This window comes from Juglans microcarpa x Juglans regia, chromosome 2D (genome assembly GCF_004785595.1).
Source record: "Juglans microcarpa x Juglans regia isolate MS1-56 chromosome 2D, Jm3101_v1.0, whole genome shotgun sequence".
Taxonomy (NCBI): Eukaryota; Viridiplantae; Streptophyta; class Magnoliopsida; order Fagales; family Juglandaceae; genus Juglans; species Juglans microcarpa x Juglans regia.
The window spans coordinates 36883702-36892179 of NC_054596.1; the positions used below are offsets into that span (position 1 = coordinate 36883702).

At 34.8% G+C, this 8478-nt stretch overlaps 1 pseudogene; it reads left to right on the plus strand.

The window, feature by feature from the left end:
* Positions 1 to 2834, plus strand: LOC121251082 (annotated as a pseudogene).
* Positions 2835 to 8478: the final 5644 nt, after the last annotated feature.

Consider the following 8478-nt stretch of genomic DNA (forward strand, 5'->3'; position numbering starts at 1 on the left):
CCTTCCTTGTTGCACTTCAAGCCACATGCATACTTGGGTCAAGCTTTAATTATATATCTTCGTTTCACACCTGATCTATGATCTCTATCTCTTTCTCTGTATACCATTGAAAGGTTTGAGAATCTTTGGATTTAGGAAGGGAAATTTGTTGAGCGTCATGAGGATATGGCTGCAGCTTAGTTTTGTTGTTGTACTACTGGTTGTTGGGTTTCAGAGTAGCGAAGCCTATGGCTATGGAGGAATTTCTCATGAAATAGGGAAAAAGATTGATAGAATAAATAAGATGGGTCCATACTTAGGTATTGTGGTGCCAAACTCCTTTGAGATGGACCCTCTTCTCCAGTCTCCCAGCTTTGTGGCTGATGAAAAGTTTCCCTTCTTGGACTTTTCAGGTAAATATATTATATTATATTATATATATATATATATATATATATATATATATATATGGATATATGTCCCTGGTGATGATCATGAAGTTTCTTCTGCATGCACTGTGTTTCACATTTTCATGATTTAGAACTTTTTTGGTTTTGACAGATGATTCTTCTTATAAATCGATCAGTTTTTATCCTTCTTCTGGCCTTTTAATTGCTTGATGATTTTGATGTGGTCGATCGACAAATGCATGCAGGAAGAAGGTTTCGATTTGGAGAGCTGGCAAATGAGAAGGTTATTGTTGTTATGACAGGATTGAGCATGGTATGTACATGTACTGCAGTATAATAATCTGTTGTAGCAGCTTCCCTTCTACTTTTCCTTTGTTTTCATGATATATATATATATATATATATATTAATTTAGGGTTTCATTATATATCGACGTACGTGCTGCTTCATGATTGGTCATTCATTTCTTCATGCATCGACTAGCTTAATGCAGGTATAGCCACACAATTACTGCTAAGCCTTTTCAAAGTGAAAGGTGTTGTGCACTATGGAATTGCTGGAAATGCAAATCCTAATCTTCAAGTTGGAGATGTTACTGTTCCCCAATATTGGGCTCATACAGGTCTTTGGAACTGGCAGGTACTGAAAAAATATATCATTTCCTCTCTGATCTCTCCATATTCAGTTTGCTCATGTGACATGATATAAAGGGAATTATATATGAATATATAAGAACAGTTTTTGAATCTTAATTTCTTCATATGTTTTTTTCCTTTTGCTCTTTAATTTCCATCATCTTTGATTCTTTTCATCATCAGTTCTAACAAAAAGCATACAGAATAGAGGACCAAAGAGTTAAATGCTGGATCTTACCCATCATAGACATGTCAACAAGTTATATAGCTAGGCAAAGAAGGAATTTTCAACGGATGGCATTGAATTAGAATAAAATATAAAATATTTTGATCATTTCACATTCTGTAATTGACCGTTGAGCTAGATTATCCAATTAAACAGATACTATCTATTTTGCTTGAAATGGAGAGAATCACTGTTCATCTGGAATTGGGAAGCAGATTAAAGACAGTTACTTTAACTGGGACTAAGAAAAGAAAGATTAGTTAGACAACTTTGCAGGTCAAATATAGTAGTTAGACTTGCAGTGTTTGAGGATTAATTCTTCTTCTAAACATGGGCATTTGACTTGAATCACCAAGTAGCTTGAAACATGGTCCCAGAATCTTCATCCAACAACTCATTTAGTACCGGCATATTTACACATGGGCATTTGACTTAAAACACTAATTAAGTAGCTTGAAACATGGTCCGAGAAACATCATCCGACAACTCATTTACCGGCATATTTATAAACTCAAATAGATCTTAGATGCATTTGGAATGGCAAAAGATGCACATGCATATAACTTAATATTTCATATTATACCTTTATCGTGCACGGATATTTTCTAAGAAGTAATGTACCAATCCAAATTAGCTTTTCATCTTCTTTCTTTTTGTTTTTTGTTTCTGTTTTTGTTTTTTGGTTTCATTTGAAATGATGTCAGAGGTATGGAGATGGGCAAAATGATGAGTTAGCCTTGGAATCTAGTGGAGATTACACAAGAACTATTGGTTACCTGAGATTTTCTGATTACAACAATGTAACTGATCAAAATGGGAAGCATGGGGGGAATTTTCTGAACAATGTTTGGCATCAACCAGAAGAGATCTTCCCAGTTAACGGAACTCCAGAAGTTAGACAGCATGCCTTTTGGGTTCCTGTCGACAAGCATTACTTCACAGTTGCAAAGAAACTCAAGGTATATATCCCATTCAATTCGGTCTTTTTCTAATCATCTGACGAATCGGATGGTCTTTCCTACCGATCTGCTGCAGTTAGGACCCACATGATGTGTCTATATCCATCCAAAGTCTTACCATTCAATTTAATTAGGAAATTAATTAGAATTTAAAGTTCAAAACCATAAAGCTCTGAATTATATATCTATATATCTATATATCTACATTTTTCATCAGAACTTGAAGTTGGGGAGTTGTGTAAACACAACTTGTCTGCCAAGAACGCCAGTTGTTGTGAGAGTCAAGAGGGGATCAGTGCCAATGTTTTTGTGGACAACAGCGCCTACAGATCATTCTTGAATACGAAATTTAATGCCACTTCAATCGACATGGAGAGTGCTGCGATTGCTTTGGTTTGTCTTCAACAGAAGACACCTTTTATTGCAATCAGATCTCTCTCTGATTTGGCTGGTGGGGGGTCAGCTTTGTCCAATGAAGCCAATATCTTCTCCTCATTGGCAGCTCAAAATGCTGTTGATGCCGTTGTTAGATTCATCACCCTATTGTATTAATTACTAATTTTATTATATTCTTGTATGCATCAAATTAAAGGTCTTATTAAAAAACTCCAAAATCTTCTATCAATAATTGACCACCAACAAAAAAATATTCTTAACATAAATGTGGGTTTCACTAACAAACTTATTATTAAACAGTCATGGAATAAAAAATACGTGATACTTCCATCTTATTATAAAATTTCATGTCATATAAAAATGAGGACTGTTATAGCTACAAATAGATTACACAAAAGCAATTCTATAAACTGATGTGGTTTCATATGATCCATTAAATATACTTTACAATAAAAATAACTTTATAATTCGACGGATCGCATGAAAACACTTCAGTTTATGAGATTATTTTTGTATAATCCGTTTGAAGCTAAGGTATTTCTCTATAAAAATTAGTATTTATATAAGTAATTTTAAATACATAGCATAAATATTGTGATTGAATGAGATGCTATATCATCTATACTCTAGAAGTATCTAATAATATTCACGATCAATCATGAGATTGAGTGATTATATTATATATATATATATATTTATATGTATACTAGCAGTGGTTTAACGTGTAAAGCACCTTTGCCACATTTGCCTAATTGGAAGAAAAAACAAAATTCCTGAAAATAATGTGTTCAAACAGCAAATAAAGTGTGACTCTTTACATGCAACACAGAATCTTGAATAATTGAATTAGTTGTTAGTTCACAATCATCAAGATTGAAAGAGTAGATAAGATTGATCAGTAAATAGCCTAATGCATAGAAGCATAAAACCTAATATAAGCAAGCATCTATGAATTTTCATCTTTCTCTACTTTAACAAGAAGAATTTGTTCCAACCGCAGTATCTCCAAACATTTCATTTAGGTTGATCATCTGAATGTGAAAGATTAATCACGATCACGTGTTAAACCTTTGCATTGAAGTTACAGCTCTACAAATTAACCATATTTGACGGTAGAGATCAATGCATGCATGTCATGTTACCTCCAACCATGCAAAAGATGTAGTGAGTTCGTATGAAGCAAATCCACCCTCCTTGTTTCTGCATTTTCAAGAATGAGAAAATATATTCAAATTATGGCAAAAGAATATACTTTCCAAAATTTGATCGCATGAACAAAAATATTATCTCATGAATGATAAAAATTCAACCATACTACTCGATGACCCAGGGAGCACCGAAAAAATACAGAGTCTTTTAGTACTATGTTGCTCTCACGTTCTTTCATTATTAAAGTAAGACTCTTATATTTGAAAGCCCCAAAAATATTATAATTGTAGAAAATCATTTTATCTAAATGATTTTAATAAATTAAGAATATTCTGAGATTTAAATTATGTTAAAAACTCTAATTATTTAGATGGTTTTACTCTCTTAAAAATATTTAGTAAAACTTCATCGTTTATTTAATGATGAAAGATCATTAGTATTTTATAAATTAAAGTTGATTTTAAATGTATGATATGATATTTATATTTTAATTATCTATTTTAAGTTAGTTTATCTTCAGTGTTTTAGCCTCCACCGTTGGATCAAATCTGGGACTAAAAATGAAGGGTTGGGATTTAAAGCCCCAAACCCTAACTTTTCCCCTCACTTTTCCCCTATTTCCTCTCTCTCCTATCTCCCTCTAGCCGCACGCCCCTCTCCCTCTCGATCTCTCTTCTCCTCAACTCCTCCTAGTGCCACTGTTGTTGCGCCACCACCAAGCCCAGTCACCAGCTACCTTCCCCATGCAGATCTCCTCCCCACAGACCTCTCTCTCTCTCTCTCTCTCCCCGCAACAGGCCGAAGCCCATAGCCCTCTCTCTTCCTCTCCCTTTGATTTCCCTCCACCCCGCCGCCATCGTGCCGCTGTGAGTAGCTCCTCCCACGAGCTTCGACGGCAACCTCTACCCCATGACGCAGCTCCCCGATCTGCCTCCCTTTCTCACGAAGCCTTTCTCTATCTCACGGGTTCTTGTCGTTGCAAAGCCTAGATCTGCCACCTACAGCCCACGACGCCACCACCAGCCCTCCACAGCACCTCTCTTGTTCCACCATGCCCAGCCGAACTTCTACCTCTCCCTTGCTCTATTGTAACCCACGGCCCAGCCTTTGGAACCCTAATGCCACTGTGCTCCTCCCCTTACCGCCACCACAGGGTCACCACGAGGATTTATGTGTGGTCTGAAATTTTTCAAAACCAGATGGACAAATATGTAATGAGACCAAGCAAGACAGGGGCATAAATGGAAAAAGTGGGATAAAAAAGTGTCAAACACGAATTTCTATTCATTCTTGTTCATCTTATATATATATATATATATATATATATATATACACAGACATACACACACACTAGGTGAAAGCAACGTGCAAAGCACGTTTGCCTAATTTAATTATACGATTATTTTTAAGAATTAGTCCCTTCAAGGGAGTAAATGGGCTAACACCGTATCTGCAGAGCCCAAATCACAATGGCAGGATGAAGATGTCAGGAAAACTGAAGTCTCATTGGGGAGTCGATTAATCAAGGTTAGCAGAAAGATACAAGCTTGTATTTCAAAAGAGAATATGGCACAAAAGGTTTCATACTTGAGTCTATAAACAAAATGCACTTTTGTATTGACATAAAATAGCATATTCAATAGTTTCTTGATGGCCTTGAAACCACCAAACAATTCCCTTAGAGCACTAGCATTGGATTCATCAAATGTATCTTTAAATTTTGATGAAAAGTACATGTTTTCCATATATCTAAAACCTCATTATCCATAACTCCACATTGGATTAGCCATTGGATTCATCAAAATAATAATATAATATTATTTTTTTAATAATTTTATTTTTTTATTTTTTCTTTCATATTTTACAATTACACTAATCATATGTTAATTAATAATTTAATTTGATACTTAAATGATTGTTTTTCAATTAATTTTTTTCATCAACCTAATTATCCAACAAACACATTCAGATTAATCTTTCACAATATGCTCCAAGTTCAAAATGTTGTCATCTAATCTTTGCACGTTCAAACTGGTTCAAGTTCAAAATTCAAATTTAACCAATGCACATTCAGATTTTCTACATGATTCTTGGCCATGTAAATAACAAGCATCTAAAACTCAGAAATTTGTTTTTTGTCTTGCTCGGAATCATGTAAATAACAAGCATCTAAAACTCAGATTACATCAACGAAACAATTCACAATTCCCCTTCCAAAATGAAGTTACAACTCCACAAACTATCAACTACACAATTCAGATTACAAGTCACAATTCCCTCATACCATCAAGTTCACAATTCAGATGAACCTCTCAAAAATACAATCATCTACTTGAAATAAAAGAAATTCAGATGTCATAGTGGCTGCTCAGCCACATGTTTATCTAAATCATGTGGCTGAGCAGCACTAAAGCTGGAAAAAGTGAATGAAGTGTTATTGAGCAATTAGCAGTTGAGAAGGTTGAGCTTAAAGTCGAGAAGTGTGCAGATGATGCCACTTTATAGCTGGACTCAGTACAGGTGGTTGGTCTCCATCTAAATCTCTCATGCATAAGCATAACCCAATTCAATTATGTTCACCATCATCCATTTAACAATATTATGATTTTCCTTTTAATTTTTCAATCACCTTTAAAGATTTGCTAGATAACAAGAACATAAAACAACATTCTTTTTTATCGTTTAGCCCCAAAATGAGACAGAGAAAAAGATGAGTGGAGTTTCATAATGCAATATGTTTTTGCAATCATGCAATAATACTTCAAGCTTCGGAGTACAATGATGATAAGTTAATCTCAAGTTCATATTGTTCAGAAAAGATATTTTGGTCTCTGTTCATCTCAAGGAAAAAAAAAAAAAAAAAAACAAACAAAAATACCAACACAGGGGATTTGTAATCGTGAAACACATGGGATTTATAATCGTGAAACACAGGGATGACTTATCACAGAATAAACCAACATAGGAGATTTGTAATCGTGAAATATACCAACAATACCAAAAAGAAAAAACAGCCAAAAAAATATCACACATTGGGATGCAAATCTAGTAATATACCAACAGAAAGGAAAAACACAATACCATTTTCCGAGTGATTGACAATCTGTAACAGAGTGCTCCTGAGAAAATCAGCCAAAAAAAAAACCAGGGTCAGTAAAATGTAATAGATGAAATTCCTAGATGATTTCCACTAAGCAAAAGCCCCCATCGAGACTGACCAATTCTATTTCTTCTTGAACCTAGAGTTGCAGTAGAAAAGGAAGGAGACAAACAGTACATGAAAGGAGAAGAAGCTCGGCAAAACTGAAAGGAGAGAAACCAATGTGCTTTGCTTTGTTTATGGGTGAAGAATCGAAGAGATGGACTGCGAAAATGAGAAAAATGGAGAAAGGGGGCACTGCGAAAATGAGCGAAAGAGAGAAAATGGGGCACGACGAAAACGAGAGAAAGATAGAAATGGGTTCATTGCGAGAACGAGGGAGAGAAAACGAGAGAAAGATCGAAAAGGGCACTGCGAGATCGAAAAGGGTGCTGGGAAAATGAGAGAAAGGGGAAGGGAAAATACGCGGGGAGGAAAAGAAAAGAGAGAAAGGGGATGGGAAAAGACGCGGGGAGGAAAAGAAAAGAGAGAAACGAAAAAAAAAATAAGGACGTTCGGATTAAAATGGAATAAAAAACACATTTGATGACTGAACAGTTACTCTTCAAATTTGAAGAATCCTATAAATTTACTGTAGCTCATGGCTTCTCATTTATTCCTTTGATGAATCTAATGCAGCTAAATTTTACTAAAATTCATCAAATTTTACATTTGGCTAAGCTTTTGATGAAGCCAATGCCAATACTTTTAAGACAGATTAAACAAGAAGATTGCACTACACATTGCAAAGCAATTCATATGACAAGCACAGCATATGGGGCTCATTCTTGCTTTTTTTTCACGTCAACTATTAATCTTTATCAGCAACACAATTTTTTGTGGGATTAAATTAAAAAAAAAGTTACAAAACTATGAATGCCAACAACTTTTCTCTTAGAGGTCATGGAAAAGTAGCTTACTCCTTAAAAAGCTTCTGCATTTGTTGTTGACCTTCAACCACAGCCATGGGCTCCATACCCTGAAAAGAAAGATGAACGTTCACATATAGGTCCATCTCTGCCATTCCCTGTCCAATTCAGATGAATCATTCAACTCATCTCCAGAACTGTCCCATATAGGTCCATCTCCATCGTACAAATCATCCCCAAGACGATCTGAAAAAAAAAAGATGAATAAGATGCACTGCTGCTAAACTACCAAAATCTCATATTCTACTCCAAAAGAAATTTATGCCATAACAATTGTGAAGATAACAATTAAAGAAAATATCTTGCATGAGAAATTCCAAAAGGTAATTCTTGAGCAGAAAAGGTGACGTTTTCTCAAATAATTGAAGAAGAAAAATAATGTTTTTCTTTTTGAATGCAAACAATAGCAAAATGGGTTCACTTTCATTTTGAATATCCAAAGTTGTTATCCCTTAAGGATGTAAAAGGTCAAAGCAGATGTATTTGATCATATAAACGCATGGGAAAAAAGGAAGGTTTTACTAGTATCAAAATCCGCATTTAAGCATGGAAATCTTTTCTTATGATAATGTCATGCAGACAAAGAAAGCAGCTACCAGAGCAAGGGTCTATTTAATTTTCAATTGCTGAAATTTATTTATAAAAGAAAAGAAAAT